The sequence below is a fragment of the Aethalodelphis obliquidens genome, unplaced genomic scaffold, assembly GCF_003676395.1.
Source record: "Aethalodelphis obliquidens isolate GAN/ISIS:26980383/991018 unplaced genomic scaffold, ASM367639v1 scaffold28, whole genome shotgun sequence".
NCBI classification, from domain to species: Eukaryota; Metazoa; Chordata; class Mammalia; order Artiodactyla; family Delphinidae; genus Aethalodelphis; species Aethalodelphis obliquidens.
In genome coordinates, this window is record NW_020837972.1 from 8,262,403 (window position 1) to 8,286,195 (window position 23,793).

Consider the following 23,793-nt stretch of genomic DNA (forward strand, 5'->3'; position numbering starts at 1 on the left):
TGCTGTGCACCTGAAACTATCACATTGTTAACAGGCTGTACTCCAATATAAAATAAAAAGTTAAAAAAAAATAGTGCTTACCTTATGGAGTTGTTGTGATGATTAAATAAATAAATACATGTAAAGCGTTGAGAACAGTGCCTCGCACATAATACACACTATATAAATGTTGATCTTGTTATTGATGGGAAATTCTCCAAGGCATTATTACCATATGAACTTTGTTGGTAGACAAAGTCTGACCTCACGGAACACATTTGCTTCTTTTCTGTTGGAATCCGCATAACTCTTATTCTCAAAGCACAAAGTTGCGAGGGATTTACCTTGCTTGTCTATTCTTACCTCTTCATTTAGTGCCCCTCCCTCTGCTTCCAGGCACCCCACACCCTCAGGATTTTGTGCTCTGGCAAGACAAAGCCAGCACCCCACAGGCAGTAAGTACCCCAAGCTCTGGCCTTCAGATAACCCAGCTTGCAAGTTCCTAAGAACTGGTCACTGTAGCCAGTATGAGAAATTGACTGATGCCAATGAAGTCATGACTGATAATGACAATGGATTACACACAGGTATGTTTTAACCTTCCTGGCAATTTATTGCCAACATCCAAAGGAATGCTCTCAAATTGTAGAATTTAATTGACTGAGATTGGCCAATAGGGAAAAAACCCTATTTTTTTGGTGCCACCTCTCAAGTCTATAGTTTTCTCTACTGTCCCTTGGAAGAACTCTGGGCCATTACAGAAAGAGAACTTTTGCTCTTGTTGTGAATTCAAGGGGTTTTATGAGATTTGCAGGACTTTGGGTGAGACTAGAGAAATTCTGGGGCTAAATTAGGGGTTTCCAGGTGTGGGCAAGCTGCTGAATAGTAAGTATAAGGTAGTTCCGGGGCAGGTGCAAAAGAGTAACAATGAAATGGAGCTGGTCTGAGCCTAGGACAGACATTGTTTCTTTTGGAGCAAACTAGGCTTGGTCCAGGGGACCTAAAGCAAAGAGATGGACTGGCCACCATTCACTTTGCTGCTTTCTAATTATGAGTCAGTATATGTTGCCAAAACTAGCAGATGGTTCAGAGAATCACAAAATATGGTTAAACAATTGGTAAATAGAACTTACAAAGAAAATGTGAATGAAGAGAATTATTTAACCAAAGACAGGTAATAACATACCCTGTGTTATTTTACTGAAGGTTGGTTGTCTCAGTTCTCCTGGAAAACAGAACCAATAGGAGATATCTATCTATCTATCTACCTATCTATCTATATCTATATCTATCTATATATATATAGATATATATGTAGAGAGAGAGAGAGAGAGATTTATGACAGAAATTAGCTCACATGATTATGGAGGCTGAGAAGTCCCACCATCTGCCCATATGTCTTCTGGAGAAGCAGGAAAGCTGGTGGTGCGATTGAGTCCAAGGCTAAAAGCTCAAGAACTGGGGGGCTGCTGTTGTAAGTCTAATTCCTAGTTCAAAGGCCTGAGAACTGGAAGAGAAACTGTCCAACAGCAGAAGATGAAAGTCCCAGCTCAAGCAAAAAAAAAAAAGCATATAGAGCTTTGCTCTGTTTTTTTGTTTTGTTCAGGCCCTCAACTGATTGGAGAGGGTGAACTTCTTTGTCAGTCTACCAATTCAAATGCTAATCTCTTCCAGAAACAGACGCACCCAGAAATAATGTTTCACCAGCTATCTGGGCATCTCAGCCCAGTCAAGTTGACTGCTAAAATTAACCATCACAGTGGTGATCAATTGTTCGCTAATTGCACTGAGGGTTTTAATTAAACATCAAAGAAAACTTTCAGAAAATGCTGGTTGTCTGACTCTGGGATCATTTACTGAATTTACAGACTCGCTGGACACCTTTAAAAAACTGGGGAGGTGGGCTAGGATGGCTTGGATGTGGCCATGGTAAACATCTAAATATGAATGAATGATACACAAATGCCTTATCTCTATTATAATTAACCATGAAAACAGAAGTTAGTGTGTATTGACCTAAGCTCACCCACTGTATTGGTCACATATGTCAGCATGTAGTGACAATATTTCCAGAAAGTTCTTGCCCTTAATTTAACACTTAGGTCATTATGGTAACTAGCCTTTGCAATGTCTGCAAACAGATCAGGATGGTTTGTGTCAGCTGTGCAAAGTTTTGACAATGAAAAGTGAAGGATACAATTTTTATCAAAGACAGCTGCGACTTCCATGATAAAAATTTCTTTTCATACAATCGACTTTGACTTTAAAGCTAAGATTAAATCTTCAGGACATAAGTTGGGTTATGGAAGCTCATTAGATTCTTGTGTAATAGATATTGTGAATTAGGTATTATCACAAACTGTTACTCTTAAGAAATGAATTCATGACCATTTCCTAGGGATGGGAAAGCTTTCTATGTCAAAGCCACCTTGAGAAGAGTGAAAAGTCCATTGTTCACACAGGTTTGGGCCACTTACCTCATTTACCTTCCACTCGTTTTTCCCTTGAAGTTTTGAGTAAGTGGGACTCCCTTTTGGGAGGGTGCAAATATAGGAGAGAGAGGAAGAGGCCAGAGGAGAAAGAGTGGAAAAATTAAGCGAAGAAACTGTTTGATCAGGGTGTCAGATCAGAGCCAGCTGTCTCAGTCAGCTAGCAAGGGAAAGGGGGTTTTAGATTTGACCATGTTTTGGCCAGTTAAAGGGGGCACTATGGAGAAAGTCAGAGATGTGCTGGGGATTTTTGTTTTGTTTTGTTTTTTGCCAATTTCCTTTTCTCCTTGAAATGAACACCAGGGAAGTCATTTAAGGTATAGAATCATTGTACAAGACTGAGAAAATATACAGTATCACATGCAATTTCTCTCATAAAAATGGGAATATCCCAAGAGGATAAATTTACCAACTTTAGTCATGCTGCAGCTCACTAAAAATTGAACCCTAACAACGTAACTTTTAGGGTTTATTCTTTTCAGAACACATTCTTAGAGGTGTGAAGCATAGTCATCTGGTATTATTTCAAATGATGATTAAAAGTGAGTCTTTTGTGGTAAGGAGTTCTGTTATTTTTATTTACTTACTTACTTATTTATCTATTTATTTTAAGCCTCCTTGTCAACCACTGTGGTATAGTTCTGCTTATTTTAGGAAGCATGCATACAATTTGCCATTATTGTATTCAGTATCAATTATCCACTTGCTCTGTGTGGGTGAGTTGCAGAGTTGAGAACTTCCTTAAGAAAATGAGTTCTGATTTTTAAGTTTATTTTGATCACTTTCTTATTTCAGCTGGCAACCTGGGGTGAAGAAAAGCTCAAAAGACATCTGATGCTGCTTTTAACTTTTGGCTTGAGTCATACAGATTGGATTTAACTTTAATGAAAACAGAGGAAATAAACTCTGAATGTATGTGTTTGTCCAAATAAATAGGTCTTGGACAAGAAGCCTGAGTTGTTTTTAAAAATTCATAAAGAATGCACTTTTCACTTTTGCTGTTTGAAATCTCAGGTATTGCTTAGCCTAAAACAATCAGGCCAACAAAATGATGTACTATCAGATTCTTGGCAAAAATTTTTTTAACTCCACCCAACCTCCCCTCCCAGGGTCTACCTCTCCCTTGTCAGCCCCTGCTTTCCCCTCATCAACACAAAGACACCCTCATCAGCTTCAGCATGGTAATGAGCTGGGCCCCGCCTGCCTTATTTTCTTTCAACATAGAGACTGTTTCTCAAAGTCCTGTTTGTGATTAACTAACCTTGGTGGTTACGATAACAAAAGGTGAAACAGTTCAAGCAGCATGTGGGAAATTTCCTTTACAGATGGTTTCTTTCCCTTTGGTGGAAAAAACAGAAACTATTGGATGGCATATATTGGTTCATAATTAATCATAAGCCAGGTTTGATATCCATCAAGCTGACTCTCCCAGAGTGTTCTGATTTATAGGATTGCCTCCTTAACAAGAAGGTAGGTGGTTCATCCTCACCTCTGTCTGGGTCTAGAAGGAGTTAAGCCAATGAAAGATTAAAAACGTCTTGGACAAAAACATCTTAGATCTGGCTTTTTATCCAGAAGAATTTAAAGCAGGGTCTTGAAGAGATATCTGTATATCCTGTCCACAGCAGCATTATTCACAATAGCCAAAAGGTGGAAGCAACCCAAGTATCTACTGACGGATGAATGGATAAACCAAAGGTGGTAGAAACACCCAATGGAGTATTATTCCTTACCAAGGAAGGAAATTCTGATATGTGCTTCAACATGGTTGAATCTTGAGGACATTATGCTAAGTGAAATAGGACAGTCTCAAAAAGACACTTATATAAGGTACCTAAAATGGTCACATTTCTAGAGACAGAAAGCCAGATGGTGGTTGCCAGGGTCTGGGGAGAAGGAAGAATGAGGAGCTATTTAATGGCTGCCTATTGAGCTTGCCTTGCAAGATGAAAACGTTCCAGGGGTTGGTTGCACAATGCCGTGAATGTACTTAACAATACTGAACTGTGCACTTAAAAATGGTTAAGATGGTAAATTTTCTGTTACGTGTATTTTACCACAATAACAATACCTGGAAAGAGGAGTCAGTGAGAAACACTGACTGGTGCCAAGTTTGAGACCGCGACAGGGAGAGGCAAGTGTTGGGTCCTGGACACAGATGGGGCTGTTGTGGTTGGCACCAGCCGTCCCCCTTCGGGACTGAAGGGCACTTGTCACAGCTGACACACCCCCGTTACCAGCCCTCAGCTGTCAGCCTTGTGTGAGAATCGCCCTCAGCAGAAGAAAGCCATCCTACCCAGTGTCACAGCCACTTCCCCAGGGCAGCTCACATCCAATGAGAAGTCAAGGCAGGGGCAGAAAAGGCCCAGTCCTCTTGGCCCCAGATGGGGACAGCTCTGAAGGGTCAGCCCAGCTTCAGAGCTCCCTGAGGGGTCAGCTGGAATCTCGCTGTGACTATGTCACAAATTCTCTCTCTGTCCCATCTTGCTTCCTTCACTTGCCCCACAGGTGTCGTGCTGAGAGCCTTCTCTAATAAACTTCCTGCCTGCTAAGCTCAGCGATAAGGGTCTGAGTCACATCACCAGCTAAGACACCAAAGCCAGCAGCGGTGGTAGCTGAGATGAAAGTGAATCCAGACCAGGTAGTGGAGGAGGAAGAGAATGGGGACCAACTGTAGCAGCAGGGGCCGCGGCTCAGCCCACTAATTCCCGCTTCCAAGTTCTCCCTCAAGAAGAGAGACCCACGGGGCCATGGAGGAGCCGGTCCATAGAGGAGAGTACATGGAGGCGGGGTCCAAGCAGAGCAAGAGGTGGACTCTGGTAGGCACAGAGATGTCCCATTCAGATCCCTCTTCAAGGAAGGGCTTGCTGCCCAGCTGTGAGGAATGCGGTCAGCAGATGGCCTCCAGCTGTCAGCTTCTTCAGGGTCAGCCTCACCTGAGATCATGCCCTTCCCAGGGCAGCCTGCATCAGGGCTAGAAGGATGAGGACATATAAAGGAATGGCTGTTTTGTCCTATGAGTTTCCTGCTGGGTTGACCCAATGTTTGTGTCCCCGTAAAACCTGTCTGTTGAAACCTAATCCCCAAGGTGATAGTATTTGGAGGTAGGACGTTTGGGGGATGATTAGTGCCCTTAACAAAAGAGACCCCAGAGAACTCCCGTTCTGCCATGTGAGGTTATAGCAAGAAAACAGCTGTGTGACCTAGGGCTCTCATCAGACACAGAATCTGCCAGCACCTTGATCTTGGACTTGCTAGCCTCCAGAATGGTGAGAAAAATGCCTGCTGTTTATAAGCCACCCAGTCTATGGTATTGTGTTTTAGCAGCCCAAGCGGCCTAAGCCATGGGTTGACCAAGGCTCTGTCAAGCTTGCATTTGCACTTTGCCTTCTGCCTCTTCCCAACCTTTAAATGTCCTGCACCCCTCAAAAACTCCACCTTGGTGTTTGCTTCCATATAATCCAACACAACATAAGCACCGATACTTTTAGCAGGTATTTTTAACTTATTTCATTGTCTACCACATTGTAGGTCCTCACTAAATGTTTGTTGAATAAATAAACGATATTAACTACTACGTAAAAAGCATTATTATGCTGGTTATACAAAAAAGAATAAGAAATTCTGTCTTCATTGGGGCTTGTTGTTCCGTGCCCTCCTAGCTTGCACAATGGGCCCATGAAAAAAGTGACTGGGGTGGCAGAGGTGGAGACGGTGCCTTTCTCACAATTATACCCAATGATCCACTTGCTGATTCTGTGCTTCTCGTCCCTGTAAACTTGGGCTCTCTAGGGTAAGCGTTTCTAATTTTTGGAGGAGCATTTAGGCTGGGGGACACAGGGAGGGTTCCACTGAATTGCACATTGTGACAACACTTAGTCACTTTGGGCTCCTCATGTCACTGAACCGACAGAGAAGGGAGTTACTGCACTACCTGGGTTAATCGGTTCTGATTGCCGGGGGAATTACTAGGGCTGCTGCTATAGTTGGCCCTTGAACAACATGAGTTTGAACTGCAAGGATCCACTCATACTCGGATATTTTTCAATAGTAAATCCTACAGTACTACTTGATCTGGTCTGTGGTTGGTTGAATCCATTGTTGCTGAGGAACCATGGATGCAGACAGCCAACTATAAATTGTATGTGGATTCACCCCCTCATAGTTCAAGGTTCAACTGTATTTAACAGGGGCAGGACAGAGAATGTCTGGAACCCAGAGGGTTCACTAGTGTTATCACATGATACTTCTATGCTTGGGATGACTGTTAGTGGGCAGTTACAATAACTGCGACCCGACAAGGGCACCTAATCATTCGCACCCCTTGGGGATGAACGTCTGGGTATTCCCAGGCAAGTCACCTTGACCAATAAAAATACTAGCTGAAGATGAGGGAAATCCAGGTGGGTAGTGGAGGAGGGAGATGATAAATGAATTATGGCCCTAGGACTTGCTATAGCAGTAGAGACTGTGTATTAGTTTCCTATTGCTGCTGTAACAAATTACCACAAACTTTGTGGCTTGGAAAAACATAAATTTATTTTCTTACAGTTGTTTAAGTCAGAAGTCTAAGATGGGTCTCACTGAGCTAACATCAAGTGTCATCAGGGCTGTCTTCCTTTCTGAGGCTCTAGGAGAAAATCTGTTTCCTTGCCTTTTCCAACTTTGAGAGGCTGCCCACATTCCTTGGCTAGTGGCCCCCTTTCTCCACTGCAAAGCCAGTAACGTAGCATTACTCAGATCCTTCTTCTGTTGTCCTGTTTCTCTTTAACCACAGCTGGGAAAAATTCTCTTATTTTAAGGATTCATGTGATTAGATTGGGCCCACCTCGATAATCCAGGCTACAGTCCCCTTCACCCAAGTCCTTAACTTTATCGTATATGCATTTTGCCATGTAAGATAACATATTGACAGGTTCCAGGGATTAGGATATGGATATCTTTTGGGGATGGGGCATTATTCTTTCTACCACAGACTGTAACTTGTGTCACTAATCCTCTTGTCTCAGCCTTCCTGGAGTTTGTGACAGCCACCTTCCTGAGACAAACTCTGTAATTGACTGAACTCGTTTCTCTCCTCTTTGGGAAACAGTAAGGGCAATGTGGTTCTTACAGACACAATGGTGGCCCAATATTATCCTATGGAAGGGCGTGAATGGACCTGAGTCATGCAGGGGAATTGCACTTTATAAACCTTTCCAGATTTCTCGACTACCATCTTCTTTCTTCTTTCCTGATCAGCTTCCTACCCACACTGAGTTATCCTTCTACTTCTGGGCTTGATGCAATGCCATGCATGGGAATTTTCCAGCCTGGGTGGCTGCAAGGTGCCAGGTTACACAACCAGGAAGTGTAGGGAAGTTAGTTTCCCAAGCAATGAGTCTTGACCACTGGGAAGTGGGAAATGGGAGAGAGCTGAGCAGATACAGTCCCTCTCCTTCCTCCCCTTCACAGATCCCTCTTAGCTGTGGTTTCTTCTGTGGCCCCTCTGGAAAAATCCGTCTGCCAAGCAAACAAGCTTCAGCTTCCTGCTGTGAATGACTGGGATCAGTGGCCAGCATGGAAATGCATCACGTTGCTTTGCATCTTTTCTCACCTCTTTTCTCTTTTTTCCCCACATCCTCACTTCCATAGGATTTTACCTCCTAAATAAAGTGTCAGCACATTAATCTTTGTCTCAGTCTCTATTTTCTAGATGAACCAGGCTAAGTAAGTAGAACCAAGGAAAGGAAACTTTGTTTACGATTGGGGAAGGTCCATAGTGTCAGGCCTCTGGGTGCTTATCAAGAAGGTTGTAAGATTGTAGAAAAAACTAAAAAGGAAGGCCCTAAAGGCGTGTTTCCCTGACTTAACACTTCTGTTGAGGCAAGCCTCTACAATTGGAGATAAAAAAGGGAATGTGGCCTATTGAAATGTCACAGTGACACAGAGAATGTTAAGGCAGAAGGAATTCAGAACTTAAGGGGAGAAATTCCATAAAGCCTTCTTTCCTATAAGCTACAGTCTAGTTTTTCATCCATCCACCCATCCATCCATCCATCCATCCATCCATCCATCCATCCATCCATCCTCTACTGAGCACCTCCTTTGCATCGGGTACCGCACTAGGTGCTAGGAAATAGCAGTGGAGGGAGATAATGATTCTGGTCCTCATGGAGCCCACATTTTGCAGGGAAGACAGAAAGGACACATATAAATGAAAAGTGCAGGATTAAAGGGGAGAATTTTTTTTTTTTTTTTTTTTTTTTTGCGGTACGCGGGCCTCTCACTGCTGTGGCCTCTCCCGTTGTGGAGCACAGGCTCCGGACGTGCAGGCCCAGCGACCATGGCTCATGGGCCCAGCCGCTCCGCGGCATGTGGGATCTTCCCGGACCGGGGCACGAACCCGCGTCCCCTGCATCGGCAGGCGGACTCTCAACCACTGCGCCACCAGGGAAGCCCGGGGAGAATTTTTTTAGGAGCTTTTGGTGTCAAGAATCAGATGGTCTCCTATTACTACAAGCATATGAATGGAAATGAGCAAGGCAGAAATCTCAAAAGGCTGCCAGGTCTCATGGGAATCCAGATAAAAGCATACAATTCAGCTTCCCTGCATGTGTGGAAACTGGATCTTGTTGGGTTTCTGAATGACTAGATTGTAGGCAGGAACTGTAAGGCCCTTCAGATCCAGTGCAGTGATCCCAGCTCTATTATTTCCATGAATAAGCTACTATAACAAACAGACAAAATACAGGGATTAATCAAGTTAGACATTTCCTCCTTTCTCACATTCTTGCCCATAGGTAGGAGTTGGTCCAAGGCGATGAGGCAGCTCTGCTCCTGGAAGCTGAATGGGGACCCAGGTTCCTTCTGTGTTGTTGCTCTGCCATACCGGGGTGGGTACTGTCTGTATCTACACAGTCCAAGCTGGCTCTCCAGCACTGCATCATCATTTGATCCTGTGAGAAGGGGGGAAATGGAGGAATTGAGTGGGCAAGTTGCTGAAGTGACACACTTCACTTCCACTTGTTCTACTGACAAGAACTAGTCACATGACCACTCCTACTGCCAGGGAGGCATGGAAACAGTCTCTAGCTGGGCTGAAACTCCTATTACTAAAAGGAAGAAAGGGAGAATAGGTACTGGATAAGATGGCCAGAATTAGCACATAATAATCCCAGTTAACATTGAATTTCAGATAAACAACAATTTTTAGTATAAGTATGTCCCATTTAGACATATTCATTGTTTATCTGAAAATTATTTGTCAGGTATCCTCAATTCAAAGCTAACCGTGTGTCCTATATTTTCTGTGTCAACACTAATAATGGGGCACAAAGAGCATTGTCACTTTTGTCACTGATATTGTCTTTTTGCATTGGTTACAAGTGAGCCATTAAGGCACCCAGGTTCAAGGGGAGGGATTAGAACACCTCTTGATGAGGAGGGAGTGACAAGGTCACACTGCAGAAGAGTGTGTGGGATGGAAGTTATGATTGTGGCCAACTTCGGAAAACACAGTTCGCCTTACATGTTTTATCTCATTTGAGCAAATCAAATGTCACCCCTCTTAAACACTAGTTTCATCTCTCTCTTGCACCAAGTCTGTTTAAGAGCACCTGACCCACCCTGGGCTCTCTCCCAGGAATCTGAAATTGGAAATAGAAAGGAAGGAAATGGGAGGAGACCTGGAACAAAGTGTGTGCTCTTTAATGGCAGTGCTCTAGAGAAAAAGTTCATTAGCTGCTATTGAATTCTCAAAACTCACCCTTGGTTTCTTCCTTTTATAAATTTTAATTGTTCAACTCTTCCTTTGATGCCACAAAATACCTCTAGCATCCTTTTATTAACTTCTTCTTCTCTCATTCGGTTTTTTTTTTTTTTTTGGTTTACACTAACTATAGGACACTTCTGTTAATTGCAATCAAAATTTTGCAAGCAAGACATTGCACACAGCCAAATTTAACCTTGAAAGAGGTATAAAAGACGGACACTCTTTGAGGAATATTTGTCATTTCTCCTGAGGCATCTATAAAAGACATCCCTTTTGTCAGCAACAGGACTGAATATGCCACCATGGTTTCTATTTTACTGTTGTTGTCATTGCTGTTTAAAGAAACTATCCACCGTCTGTGTTATCAATAAATAAGAGGTATAGATTTATGGTGACAGCTATCACTCCAGTATTAGAAAGGTAGAATTTGAATACATTTCCACTATTAGACTGGCCAAGAAAAAACTGACCAGTGGAAACTTTATTTACTTTTCTCTCCAATCTAATAAAGAGGGGGGGGGGAAGGCAGTGGGGAGCAAGAAAAACAGAGAGAGGATAAACAGTCCAGGCAGCCTACAAACTGAAGAATCATATTGGGATATAGAAGCATCAGAAATGAGAAAATGCTAAGGAGATACTTCCAGGTAAAGGGTCCTGATATTCAGGCTTAGCTGGGAGGTTTAAAAGATAAACTAATAGGAGAAGTTTTGATAAGAAAGTCTTAGAGGAACACTTCTCGATACCTGAGAGGTATGATTCAGTGCAATGAGAAAAACAAGAGGGGTTGTTGAGCGTTATCTCTGGGGGAGTTGAAAGAAAAGAGCAAATTACTTGTATTCATTTGGGATGGGCCATGTGAGCTCATCAGATCCTTCAGAGCCCTATGAATCATCCTTGGGGTTTCTTAAGGTTTTACGCTCCTAATCATTTAAGCTGCTCTTTTCACGTGTGTCGCGACCAGCACAGTGCCTGCTCTCTGTGATCTTCCTTCTCTGCTCCCTTCCAGCTCCCTGGAGGGGATGGCTGTTGGAAAACATTATAATGACTTATAATGTTCTTGAAGCACAGACCACAAGTTTCTGGATGCCGGGCACCCTTCAGAAAAACTATGAAAGAATCACAACATGCTCAAAAGTGTGACGGACTTAACAATCTGTCACCCAAAACGTGCTGATCATGTGGAACAGTAGCAATCCGATTCATGGCTAACTCTTGTGAAATAGAAACGTGACACTTCAGTGGCTGCCAGGTGGTGCCTAAATAAACTGGGACACTTCACCTTGAAAGCTTTCAGTAAGTGCTGGGAAGCTGTGTCCTGTAAAAACAGAAATAAATGATTTTAAAAGCCCTGGCCTCGGCATAGGAGTAGCTTGGTCCCGTGCTGTACAATGTCCGTCTAATGCTGTTGAGCACTTGCATTGAGGCTAGCTAGTGTGATGGAGGAACTGAAGTTATAATTTTAATTAAATTTTATTAGCTTCAATTTTTAAAATCACGGTGAAATTCACATAACATAAAATTAAACATTTTAAAATGAACAGTTCCATGGCATTTGGTACATTCACAATGCTGTGCAACCACCACCTCTACTCAGTTCCAGAACATTTTTATCACCCCAGAAAAGACCTCGTACTCATTAAGCAATTACTCCTCACTCCTCTTCCCCCAGCCCCTGGCAACCACCAATCTATGTTCTTCTCTATGGATTTACCTATTGCGGACATTTCATATAAACAGAATCATAAAATATGTGACCTTCTGTGTCTGGCTTCTTTACTTAGCATAATGCTATTAATTTCCATGTTAAATTTTAAAACTGATAAACTTGATTCCATTATTGGAAAAACTTTTAAGTATTTTTGGAATTCCTTGGGTATGTGAATCTACTTTTTTTTTTTAACATCTTTATTGGAGTATAATTGCTTTACAATGGCGTGTTAGTTTCTGCTTTATAACAAAGTGAATCAGTTATATATATACATATGTTCCCATATCTCTTCCCTCTTGCGTCTCCCTCCCTCCCACCCTCCCTATCCCACCCCTCTAGGTGGTCACAAAGCACCGAGCTGATCTCCCTGTGCCATGCGGCTACTTCCCACTAGCTATCTATTTTACGTTTGGTAGTGTATATATGTCCATGTCACTCTCTCACTTTGTCCCAGCTTTCCCTTCCCCCTCCCCATATCCTCAAATCCATTCTCTAGTAGGTCTGTGTCTTTATTCCCATCGTACCCCTAGGTTCTTCATGACATTTTTTTTTTGGCATTTTTCACAAAAGTAGAACAAAAAATTTCACAGTTTGTACGGAAACACAAAAGACCCTGAATAGCCAAAGCAATCTTGAGAACGATAAATGGAGCTGGAGGAATCAGGCTCCCTGACTTCAGACTATACTATAAAGCTACAGTAATCAAGACAGTATGGTACTGGCACAAAAACAGAAAGATAGATCAATGGAACAGGATAGAAAGCCCAGAGATAAACCCACGCACATATGGTCACCTTATCTTTGATAAAGGAGGCAAGAATATACAGTGGAGAAAAGACAGCCTCTTCAATAAGTGGTGCTGGGAAAACTGGACAGGTACATGTAAAAGTATGAGATTAGAACACTCCCTAACACCATACACAAAAATAAGCTCAAAATGGATTAAAGATCTAAATGTAAGGCCAGAAACTATCAAACTCTTAGAGGAAAACATAGGCAGAACACTCTATGACATAAATCCCAGCAAGATCCTTTTTGACCCACCTCCTAGGGAAATGGAAATAAAAACAAAAATAAACAAATGGGACCTAATGAAACTTAAAAGCTTTTGCACAGCAAAGGAAACCATAAACAAGTCCAAAAGACAACCCTCAGAATGGGAGAAAATATTTGCAAATGAAGCAACTGACAAAGGATTAATCTCCAAAATTTACAAGCAGCTCATGCAGCTCAATAACAAAAAAACAAACAACCCAATCCAAAAATGGGCAGAAGACCTAAACAGACATTTCTCCAAAGAAGATATACAGATTGCCAACAAACACATGAAAGAATGCTCAACATCATTAATCATTAGAGAAATGCAAATCAAAACTACAATGAGATATCATCTCACACCGGTCAGAATGGCCATCATCAAAAAATCTAGAAACAATAAATGCTGGAGAGGGTGTGGAGAAAAGGGAACACTCTTGCACTGCTGGTGGGAATGTAAATTGATACAGCCACTATGGAAAACAGTATGGAGGTTCCTTAAAAAACTACAAATAGAACTACCATATGACCCAGCAATCCCACTACTGGGCATATACCCTGAGAAAACCATAATTCAAAAAGAGTCACGTACCAATATGTTCATTGCAGCTCTATTTACAATAGCCAGGAGATGGAAGCAACCTAAGTGTTCATCATCGGATGAATGGATAAAGAAGATGTGGCACATATATACAATGGAATATTACACAGCCATAAAAAGAAATGAAATTGAGTTATTTGTAGTGAGGTGGATGGACCTAGAGTCTGTCATACAGAGTGAAGTAAGTCAGAAAGAGAAAAACAAATACCGTATGCTAACACATATATATGGAATCTAAGGGGAAAAAAAAAAGGTCGTGAATCTACTTTTTCAAGTCTAAATTTTTGAAATCTAAATACAAAGCAATAATTTCCAATCAAATTTATCATCTCGGGAGTTCCCTGGTAGTCCAGTGGTCAGGACTTGGCACTTTCACTGCCGGGACCCAAGTTCAATCCTTGGTTGGGGAACCAAGATGCCGCAAGCCGCACGGCACGGACAACAAATTTATCATCTCAATTGAGATATGCTGTAAGTATAAAATAAGAAAGAATGTAAAAGATCTAATTTATCTTTTTTAAAATTTATTTATTTATTTGTTTATTGGCTGCGTTGGGTCTTTGTTGCTGTGCGTGGGCTTTCTCTAGTTGTGGTGAGCGGGGGCTACTCTTCATTGCAGTGTGCGGGCTTCTCATTGCGGTGTCTTGTCTTTATTGTGGAGCACGGGCTCTGGGTGCCTGGGCCTCAGTAGTTGTGGCATGCGGGCCCAGCAGCTATGGATCACGGGCTCCAGAGAGAAGGCTCAGCAGCTGTGGCACACAGGCCCTGTTGCTCTGCAGCATGTGGGATCCTTCCAGACCAGAGATTGAACCCGTGTCCCCTGCATTGGCAGGCGGATTCTTAACCACTGCACCACCAGGGAAGCCCTCTTTTTTAAAAAATATTGATTACATGTTGAAATGATAGTATTTTGGAAAACTAAGTTTAATGAAATGTATTACTAAAATTAATTTCAACGGTTTCTTTTTATTCTTTTCATTGTGGGTACTAGAAAATGTAAAATTATTGTGTGGGGAAAAAAATTATGCATGTGGCTCACATTATATTTCTATTGGACAGTGTTGGTCTAGTCAAAAGATCTAACTCGGGCTTCCCTGGTGGCGCAGTGGTTGAGAGTCCGCCTGCCGATGCAGGGAACATGGGTTCGTGCCCTGGTCCGGGAAGATCCCACATGCCGCGCAGCGGCTGGGCCCGTGAGCCATGGCCGCTGAGCCTGCGCGTCCGGAGTCTGTGTTCCGCAACGAGAGAGGCCACAACAGTGAGAGGCCCGCGTACCGCAAAAAAAAAAAAAAAAAAGATCTAACTCAAACTAGATACTAATTCAAAAAAATTTTTGAGCACCTACTGTGAACTTTTTTTTTTTTTTTTTTTTGCCATGTCACATGGCATGCAGGATCCTAGTTCTCTGACCAGGGATCGAACCCATGCCCCCTGCAGTGGAAGCACAGAGTCCCAACCACTGGAACGCTAGGGAATTCCCTACCATGAACTTTTTTTTTTTTTTTTTTGCTATCATGTGAAAAAGTTGGTTAGAAATAATGTTTGCCAATTTTATTGACCTTTCCTTAGACTTTACCCTGGACCAGAAATTGGTTATGCGTTAAACTGGGGAGTTTGATAAAGCTTTCCTCCTCTCCTGCCAGTTACTGATGTTCATACAGATCAGAATCACTAGGAAATGTTTTATGATACAATCATTAAAATATTTTAAATGAGGGAAAATAAGGGATGTTTGCTGGCCTCCCTGCTTTTTAACTCATACTTAATGATATACTCTCAGTTTTGAATGAAACAGAAGTATGCATCTTTCTGCTATTGAGAACAGAAAATAAGCACTTGTTTATGTACATTCACTCATCAACATATTGGATGGATATTGTGTGCACTATGATTGGTGTTGAGTATTCAGCAGCAAAAAACCAAACAAGGTACCTGTTCTCAGGAAGCTTACATTCCAGTGAAAGAAGACAGAAAACCAATGAATACGATAATCATAGATTCTGACAAGTTCTATGGAAAAAAATTAATATAATGATTTGGTAAAGAGTAACTTTATCAAATGGTGGGGAGCGTGTGTGTGTGTGTCTCTAATTTAGGTCAGGTAACTGGGCAATCTCTTTGAGAAGATGACATTTGAGCAGACACTTGAAGAAAAAGGATTCAGCCATAGGAAGAGCCATGGGAAAGGCAGTCCAGGCAGAAGGCACAACAGACGCAAAGGCCTTGAGTTGGAGGAGAGTTTGATGTGTCTGAAGAACAGAAAGGAAGTCATATGACTAGGATGTGGTGAGCAAAAGGGAAAGGGATAGGAGATGGGATTGGCAAGCAGGAGCCAACAGCAGCCAGTAGGTCATATTAAGAAGTCTAAATTTTATTTTAAGGGTAATGGGGAGCCATTGAAGGTTTTAGAGCACAAGAGTAACCAGATGCTTTTTTTTTTTCCACACAGATGATCCAGTAGTAGCTTCAACGACAGCTGACCCTGTTCTATAATTGCCAGAAAGACTTAAGAACTGATTGGTTTGGGTAGGTGCCCTCCAATATTCAATAGTATTTTAGTTAATAATTCCATATACCAAGACAACTTGCATGTACCCTGTTTGCACCAGGGGCCCAAGAACTCCCAGGAGATAACTCATCAAAAGGAAAGACAGATCAGTCAAATAAATAAGTCAGACTCAAAATAAGGTTAATATTTGGCTAGAGTTTGGATGGGTGATTTCTGATGAGTGCGGTGTACCTGTCACTCAGATTAGTTCTCACGACCAGTCCTTATGGACTTACCATGCCTGAGTTTTATGTGGCTATGGCTGTAAGTAAAAACTAAGGGGGTTGTTTAATGAAAACCTCTTCTTGGTCCCCAAAGCAATGTTGGTCTAGCATCTCATCAACACGGTGGAACACAGAGTGGCTGGGAGGCATTCCCCTCGACTGAACATCACCATTGAACATCCAACTGCTTTGGCACCTGGCACCTTGTGTTAGTTAGTACCTGATAGGAGGCAGGAGTGCCTGGTAGGAAAGGTGATACCCAGTGATACAAGGTGGAGATGACTCTTGGATAAAGTGGAAGTCAGTCAAGGTAGTCGGTCATAAGCAGCAGAAATAGCAGCATGCCTGGTTGGTACAGGGGTGCCCAGAATAGGAGAAAAAGAGGAAAAAATCCACAAACATCGTAGCTGACTAGACTTGTTTCTGACCATATGTGACTCCCTCCTGGGCACCCCCAGAAATCCTGATAGGGAGTGAACTTTGCAGGAGCCTGGAGTTCTACAATAAATAGCAGATGAGGGTACGGTGAGCTGTTTTGGGCTGGGTTCCCCAAGAAGCTCATTCTGAGACAAGGATTCAAGGGCAGGTAGTTTATTTGGGCAACGATCCCAGGAAACAACAGGATGGGGAGAGGGAAAGGGCGACACAGAAAGGAAGACAACCAATAAAGGGCATGTGGCAAGCAAGTGACTGCTACAGGCAAGTGGAGCTCAGCATCCCCAGAGGGCACTGGGATACTGCAGATAACAGGCCTCACATTATCTCAGTGGAAGGAGAGGAAGCTGGGAGATTCCTCTACCAACACCCATCCATCACTGGGTGGGGCTGTTTCTAGGGAAACAAACTCTTTGGAACTTCCAGGCCATCCTGCTTGCTGGCCGGGTGTGCTTCCACAGCCAGAACAAAGCCCTCACTCAGTCACAAGTGTAGCAATGAGCATCCTTTGGTGTATAGAGAGGAGTGTTGAGGGACTCTGGGCAGGGCCCCAGCTGCATCTACTACACAAGAGACTACACCAGGCTACAAGCATAGAGGAATTTATCATATAGTCTCATTTCTGGCCCAATTTCAGTCCTCATTCTTATTTTGTTTTTCTTTTTCTCCCTTCTCTCCTACTTATAATTTATGCAATCTGGCTGTTTGATGTATCCTTGTAAGCTGCCTTAAATCTTTTTCTGGAACACAGCAGCACATAAATAAATAAACACTAGCAAGGTTTAACATTTTCCCTTTATTTATTGACTATTTTTCCCTTCTATGAACTTCTTGGACCAGAGCCTCATTTACCTGCATCTAGCTCTGTGCTGGGCACATCAGAGGCATTTTATCATCATTCTGTAGACCGGCACAAAGATATACAGTTGGTTTATAAACTGACTCTGTGACCAGAAGCAGATACAGAGGCACAGGACTCTCTGGCCCCTTCTTTCTTGAACCCAGTGCTTAGAACAGTGCCTGCACATAACAGGTGCTCGGTAAATATCTGTTAAATGAAAGAATGAGACTTGGAGGACCTATATCCATAAGGGTTCCCATAAATCATCATTTAGAAATCCATCAACATACTGGAATTGTGTGCTTTGTAAGGTCAAACTTGCCCTGGAAACCACTATCATGTGGATGTACTTATTTTCATGAGCACAAGCTGGAAGGCAGGGACTAAAGATAGATCTAGAGATGGTGTTTTAAAGTATATACCCAGCAGGCTCCGTGCATCTCAGAACACCCAGTGCTAACTCAAATGCAGTCCGTTTATGAACGTAATCTTTGCTTGTAGGTGTCCTGGCAAACTGTTCTCAATAACATCCCTATTGAGAAACTGGGTTCCTCAGGAATCTCAGATGCTAGAAACTGAGTGACTGCTTTACATCCCATGAATCATGAAGAAATTGTTGTTTAAGTGGTGGGTCACATGCATGTAGGTATCTGGGTTTTTTGTTTTGTTTTGTTTTTTGCTGTAATACTTTTCCCCTTAAGAGGCAAGCACAGTAGTTTTATTTAATAAAACACTAACTAGAAATTTTTATTTTGGCTGCATTGCACAGCGTATGGGATATTAATTCCATGACCAGGGACTGAACTCGGGCTCTCAGTGGTGAGAGCATGGCGTCCTAACCACTGGACCACCAGGGAATTCCATAAAACACTAACTAGAAATTTAAAAGTTTAGCCTTTGAAAAACAAATTTTTCCGTTTAATAAATCAGCATTACCCATAAGTAGGTTACTTCTAGGAAGCTCCATTTTTATGTAGATCTTAGCAAAGAAGGAGAGAGAAATAGTTTGGCACTTCTGCTATTTGTGTTTAAATTAAGATAAAATTTACATAATATAAAATTCATCCTTTTAAAGTGAACAATTCAGTGGTTTTTAGTATATTCACGATGTTATGCAAACAACACCACTATCTAATTCCAGAACTGTTTCTTCACCCCCAAAAGAACCCTATACCCATTAGCAGTCATTTCCTATCCCCCCCTCTTCCCAGCTCCTGGCAACTGCTAGTCTATGTGGATTTGCCTATTCTAGATATTTCATATAAATCGAATCATACCATATGTGACCTTTCCTTTCTGGCTTCTTTCACTTACCAGGATGATTTTAAGTTTCATATGTTGTAGCATGTATCAGTACTTCCTTTTTTTACGGCTGAAGAATATTCCATTGGTGTATGGATACACCACACTTTGCTTATCCATTCACCCATGGACAGACACTTGGCTGTTTCTACTTTTTGGCTATTGTGAATAAGGTTGCAGTGAATGCTGGCATACAAGTATCTGTTCAAGTCCTTGCTTTCAATTCCTTTGGGTGTCTACCTAGGAGTGGAATTGCTAGGTCATATGAGAATCACCTGTTTTCCAAAGTGGTTACACCATTTTACATTCACACCAGCAATGTATGAGAATTCTAATTTCTCCACATCCTCACTAACACTTGTTATTCTGTGTGTGTGTTCAAAGTATAGCCAACCTGGGACCTCCCTGGTGGTCCAGTGGGTAAGACTCAATGCTCCCAATGCAGGGGACCCGGGTTTGATCCTTGGTAGGGGAACTAGATCTCGCATGCATGCTGCAACTAAGATCCCACATGCCGCAACTAAAAAAAAGATCCCACGTGCCATAACTAAGGTCTGGCACAGCCAAAAAATAAAAATAAAAATAAAATAAAGTATAACCATCCTAATGGGTGTGAAGTGGTATCTTGTGGGTTACCTCTGTTATTTTTTTTGAAAATTTAAGTTTCCCCCTGTCCTGGAAAGAAACATCCATTTTCCCCCCATCTTTCCTCTTTCATACACTTTTGTTTTGTTTTGCTTTTAGAACAATTTTAGGTTTACAGAAAATTGAGCAGACAGTATAGAGAGCTGCCATATACCTCTTCTCTCTTCCTGTCACAGTTTTCCCTCTTAGTGACATCATACATTAGTGTGATATATTTGTTACCATTGTTGAACCAATATTGATACATTATTATTAACTAAAGTCCCTAGTTTACACTAGGGCCCTTCTTTGTGCTGTACATTGGTATGGGTTTTGACAAACACGTAATGTTATATATCTATTACTGTAGTATCACACAAAGTAGTTTCATTACCCTGAAGATCCTCTGTGCTCTACTTATTCATTCCTCCCTCCCTCCCCCAAAGTGCTGGCAACCATTGATCTCTTCCTGTCTCTTTTAACTAGAATCATTTTTACTTTTGACTATAGTTTTGTCTATTCCAGAGTGTAATGTAGTTGGAATCATATAGAGTTTAGCCTTTTCAGAATGACTGCTTTCACTTGTTTGTTTACCTTTTGAAGGACATCTTGGTTGCTTTCAGATTTGGGCAATTATAAATAAAGGTGCTATAGGCATTCTCAGATTGAGTGATGACCTGGAGAAGCCAATGCCATTGAACGACTGTTTATTACTTACATTCCTGAGAGAAGGGGACATGCCATGCCACTCAAGGCCACAGGGAAGGCATCAGGTTTTGATCAGGAGGCAGAAGCAGGAATAAGAGAAAAGCCTAAGCCAGAGCCTTTACTGGAGTTTCTGCAGAAAAGGAGAGACAGTTAAACAGTTTAGGATGGGCTCCTTTGAATAATTCCAGTGGGCTCTAGGGCATAGGAGCTGTCTTCAGTTGTCTGGGACCTGATTCTGGGATGATTTAAGACAGAGGAAATATTGAGTTCGTATGTGAGTTACATAAGCAGGTGGGTGGGGACGTGGCACTGGGTCAGGTGGTCTGTGCATGACTAGACATATTCCAGGCAAGCAGTCCACCTCCCCTAGGAATTAGCTAGCCCTATAAGGGCAGTCTCCTCTCAAGTCTGAAAGGTCCCCCAGGATGTCAAAACATCATAAGATACAGAAAATAAAAAACATGATGAATACACTGAGTTTCCCTATAGGGATGGTTTTGGGATAGGTTCTCTAGAAGCAGATGCTTACATGGGGTTTGGAAAACAAAATGCTTATTAAGGATCAGCCCCTCTGAAAGGAAAAGAAAAGTCTAGTTGCAATACTAGCTTGGCAAAGGCTTGGCCAACCCAGAGGGAAGCTCTGGAGTGAGGACTGCCCATCAGACTGTCCCGCATCTGGAGGAAATGGGCAGCCGTTATAGCCTGGCCTTGCTTGGTCAGCAGTGCAGGCTGCTCTGGGAAGGACGTGACCTTGAACGAGGCAGCTCTCAGCCCCTAAGGCAGACCCTGAAGGAGCTGACAGCTGGGGGCCATCTGCTGACCCCACTCCCTGCAGGTGGACAGCAAGTCCTTCCTCAAGGGGGAATGCGGGCGGCACATCTGTGACCGCCTCAGGGATCCTGTTCCAGTTGGCCTCAGCAGTTGCTGGCTTAAGGACATACTCTTACTGGCTACCTTTCTTTCCCTGCCTCACTTCCACACTCTCCTTTACCTCCCTAATAAACTACTCTCACCGAAATCTTTATCTTAGAGTCTGCTTTTGGGGGAACTGAAACCAAGACACATCCAACTCACCTTTAGAGTGATGTCCCTTGGGGCCGTTCTGGCAGTTTCCAGTTATATAAATGTACTTTTCTTGCATTACATATACTTAGGGTGATTCCAGTCCTGGTTTGTTCAACATAATTCCTGTTTAATATGTTGCCCTGATGTTCCATTCCATTGATGCCCCTTTTTATCTTAAAACTATCCTGGTTTGGATGATACATTTTATGATCAACCTACAACTCTTTAAAGTGAGTGACCCTTAATAAGATCCATGGACAGGGAAAAGTGGTTTCTTTTGATCTTGAATGCCATCAACTCATAGTTTATTGGGGGTGAATCATCCAATTTTAGAGCTGGAAGCAACTCTATGGCTGGCTTATCCATTGACTCTGCCTTTGACTTATCCATTGACTCAACCTTTCTTTTTTTTTTTTTTAACTATTGGAATGCACATGGTTGGATATTCACATTTATAACAATCCCATGGGACTTCCCAATATGCCAGCTGTAACTCCACTCCTTTCCTCCTACCAGGAAAGCATATTGAATGCTGGCAAGAATTAACGTTGTTACAGGGATAATGTATTATTTTTAAAAAGATGAATCATTCTCAAGTCCTGGTACTTTAACCATTAGCATCAAATCAGTCATGACACAGTTCATGACTGATTGAATTTGAGAACTGCTGATCTCATTCTAAATCCCTGCATTACATAAAGAAGTCATTTAGCCACATGGTGGCTCCATCTTCTCACCTGGAAATGGGGATGCTAAAATCCCCTTCCCTGTCTGGCTGAGTTATGGTGGAAGGCAAATGAGATAATGAATGTAAAAGCTTTGGGAAAGGGACTTCCCTGGTGGCGCAGTGGTTAAGAACCCGCCTGCCAATGCAGGGGACACAGGTTCGAGCCCTGGTTTGGGAAGATCCCACATGCCGCGGAGCAACTAAGCCCGTGCACCACAACTACTGAGCCTGCGCTCTACAGCCCGCGAGCCACAACTACTGAGCCCGTGTGCCACAACTACTGAGCCTGCGCTCTACAGCCCGCGAGCCACAATTACTGAGCCCGTGTGCCACAACTACTGAAGCCTGCGCACCTAGAGCCTGTGCTCTGCAACAAGAGAAGCCACCGCAATGAGAAGCCTGCGCACTGCAATGAAGAGAGCCCCTGCCCGCCGCAGCTAAAGTCCATGCACAGCAATGAAGACCCAACACAGCCAAAAATAAAGTTAAATAAATTTATATTAAAAAAATGCTTTGGGAAGTATAAATCCTTTGAACCAATGGAAGCCATTGTGGTGGTATCTGCAGATGGGAAGAAGCAGCCATATTTGCTAAGCATTTTCTAGAGCCACACCAGAATTTACAAAATAGCTGAATTTGCACCCATCTGGTTTGCACAGTACATCTACGAGTGAAAATTTTACCAGTGCTCCTGGTCATTATGTGAATTCTCTTTACAACTTTGCTAAGATGCCTTAGTCAAAACCCAGTGGCTGCAAGAGAAAAAATCCAACATGAATTAGCTTGAATAAATTGGCTCACATAATGAAAACATGGGAACGTCCTGGTTGGAGTTGGCCACAGCGATGGCTGGAACCCGAGACTGGAACATCGCAAGGATTCTCTGTGTCTCTCACCCATGCTGTTCTCTATGTATTGGCTTCGTTTTCTCAGAACAGCTTCTTCAGTAGGTGTGGGCATGGCTACTGAATGCTGGGCTCCCATCTTTACCTCTTTGTGATCAGAGAGGAGAGATACCCTTTTCCCCTCCCTGCCCACTCAGATTAGTTAGAAGAACCCTAGAGAGGTACTCTGATTGGCCCACCCGTGGACCAATCACTGTATTCCACGAAATAACCTGTAAACTAAGCCCGTTAAGCCAGATGCCCACACCTCAGATCAATTACTCAGGGCTTCTCATGTACACAGTTGCTTCAGGGATTTTTGGGAGCTGGCAACCATCAGATCTGCGCCTATCATTCAGTGAAAATAAAGTCTTATAGATTGTCAAACCTTTATTCCTAATGAATCTTTTATATTCCTAGAGCTATAAATAGTAAATCCTTTCCTTTTCCTTCCAAATGCAAATATTTTGAATTTTTAATGATTGCTTTCCAAAGCCTACTTTCAGAATCACTCTTCAAAAGGTTTGTGCCAACGTATACTCCCACAAACAGATGGTGGTAGGCATTCTTGAATTGTAAACTGTCACTGATCTATGCTGGTGGTTCTCCATTGAGGGTGATTGTGACTTCCCAGGGTATAATGGCAATGTCTGGAGACATTTTTGATTGTCACAACTGGGGTGATGCTACTGGCTTCTAGTGGGTAGGAGGACAGGATGCTGCTAGACATCCTGCAATGCACAGATAGCAGCTCCCAACAACGAAGAATTATCTGGTCCAAAATCTCAATAGTGCTGAAGTTGAGAATTTCTGATCTATGCAAACAGACATGGTCTTTATTTTTGTATATAGAGAAGTCTCAACAAGAAG

The 23,793-nt window shown here is 42.4% G+C and overlaps 1 long non-coding RNA gene across 3 annotated transcripts in view; it reads right to left on the reverse strand.

The window, feature by feature from the left end:
- Positions 1–25: 25 nt before the first annotated feature.
- LOC113629803 (uncharacterized) overlaps positions 26–23,793 on the reverse strand; it is a 55,333-nt gene continuing 31,565 nt past the window's right edge. The window contains exons 4-5 of one of the 3 annotated variants that reach the window (XR_003436697.1): positions 9,237–9,406; positions 26–1,498 (exon numbers count right to left, since the gene is read on the reverse strand). This is a non-coding gene — a long non-coding RNA (uncharacterized LOC113629803). Of the gene's footprint in view, positions 1,499–2,779; positions 5,443–9,133; positions 9,407–23,793 lie in introns of those variants that run through there. The other 2 variants (XR_003436696.1, XR_003436695.1) reach the window with 2 other exon arrangements.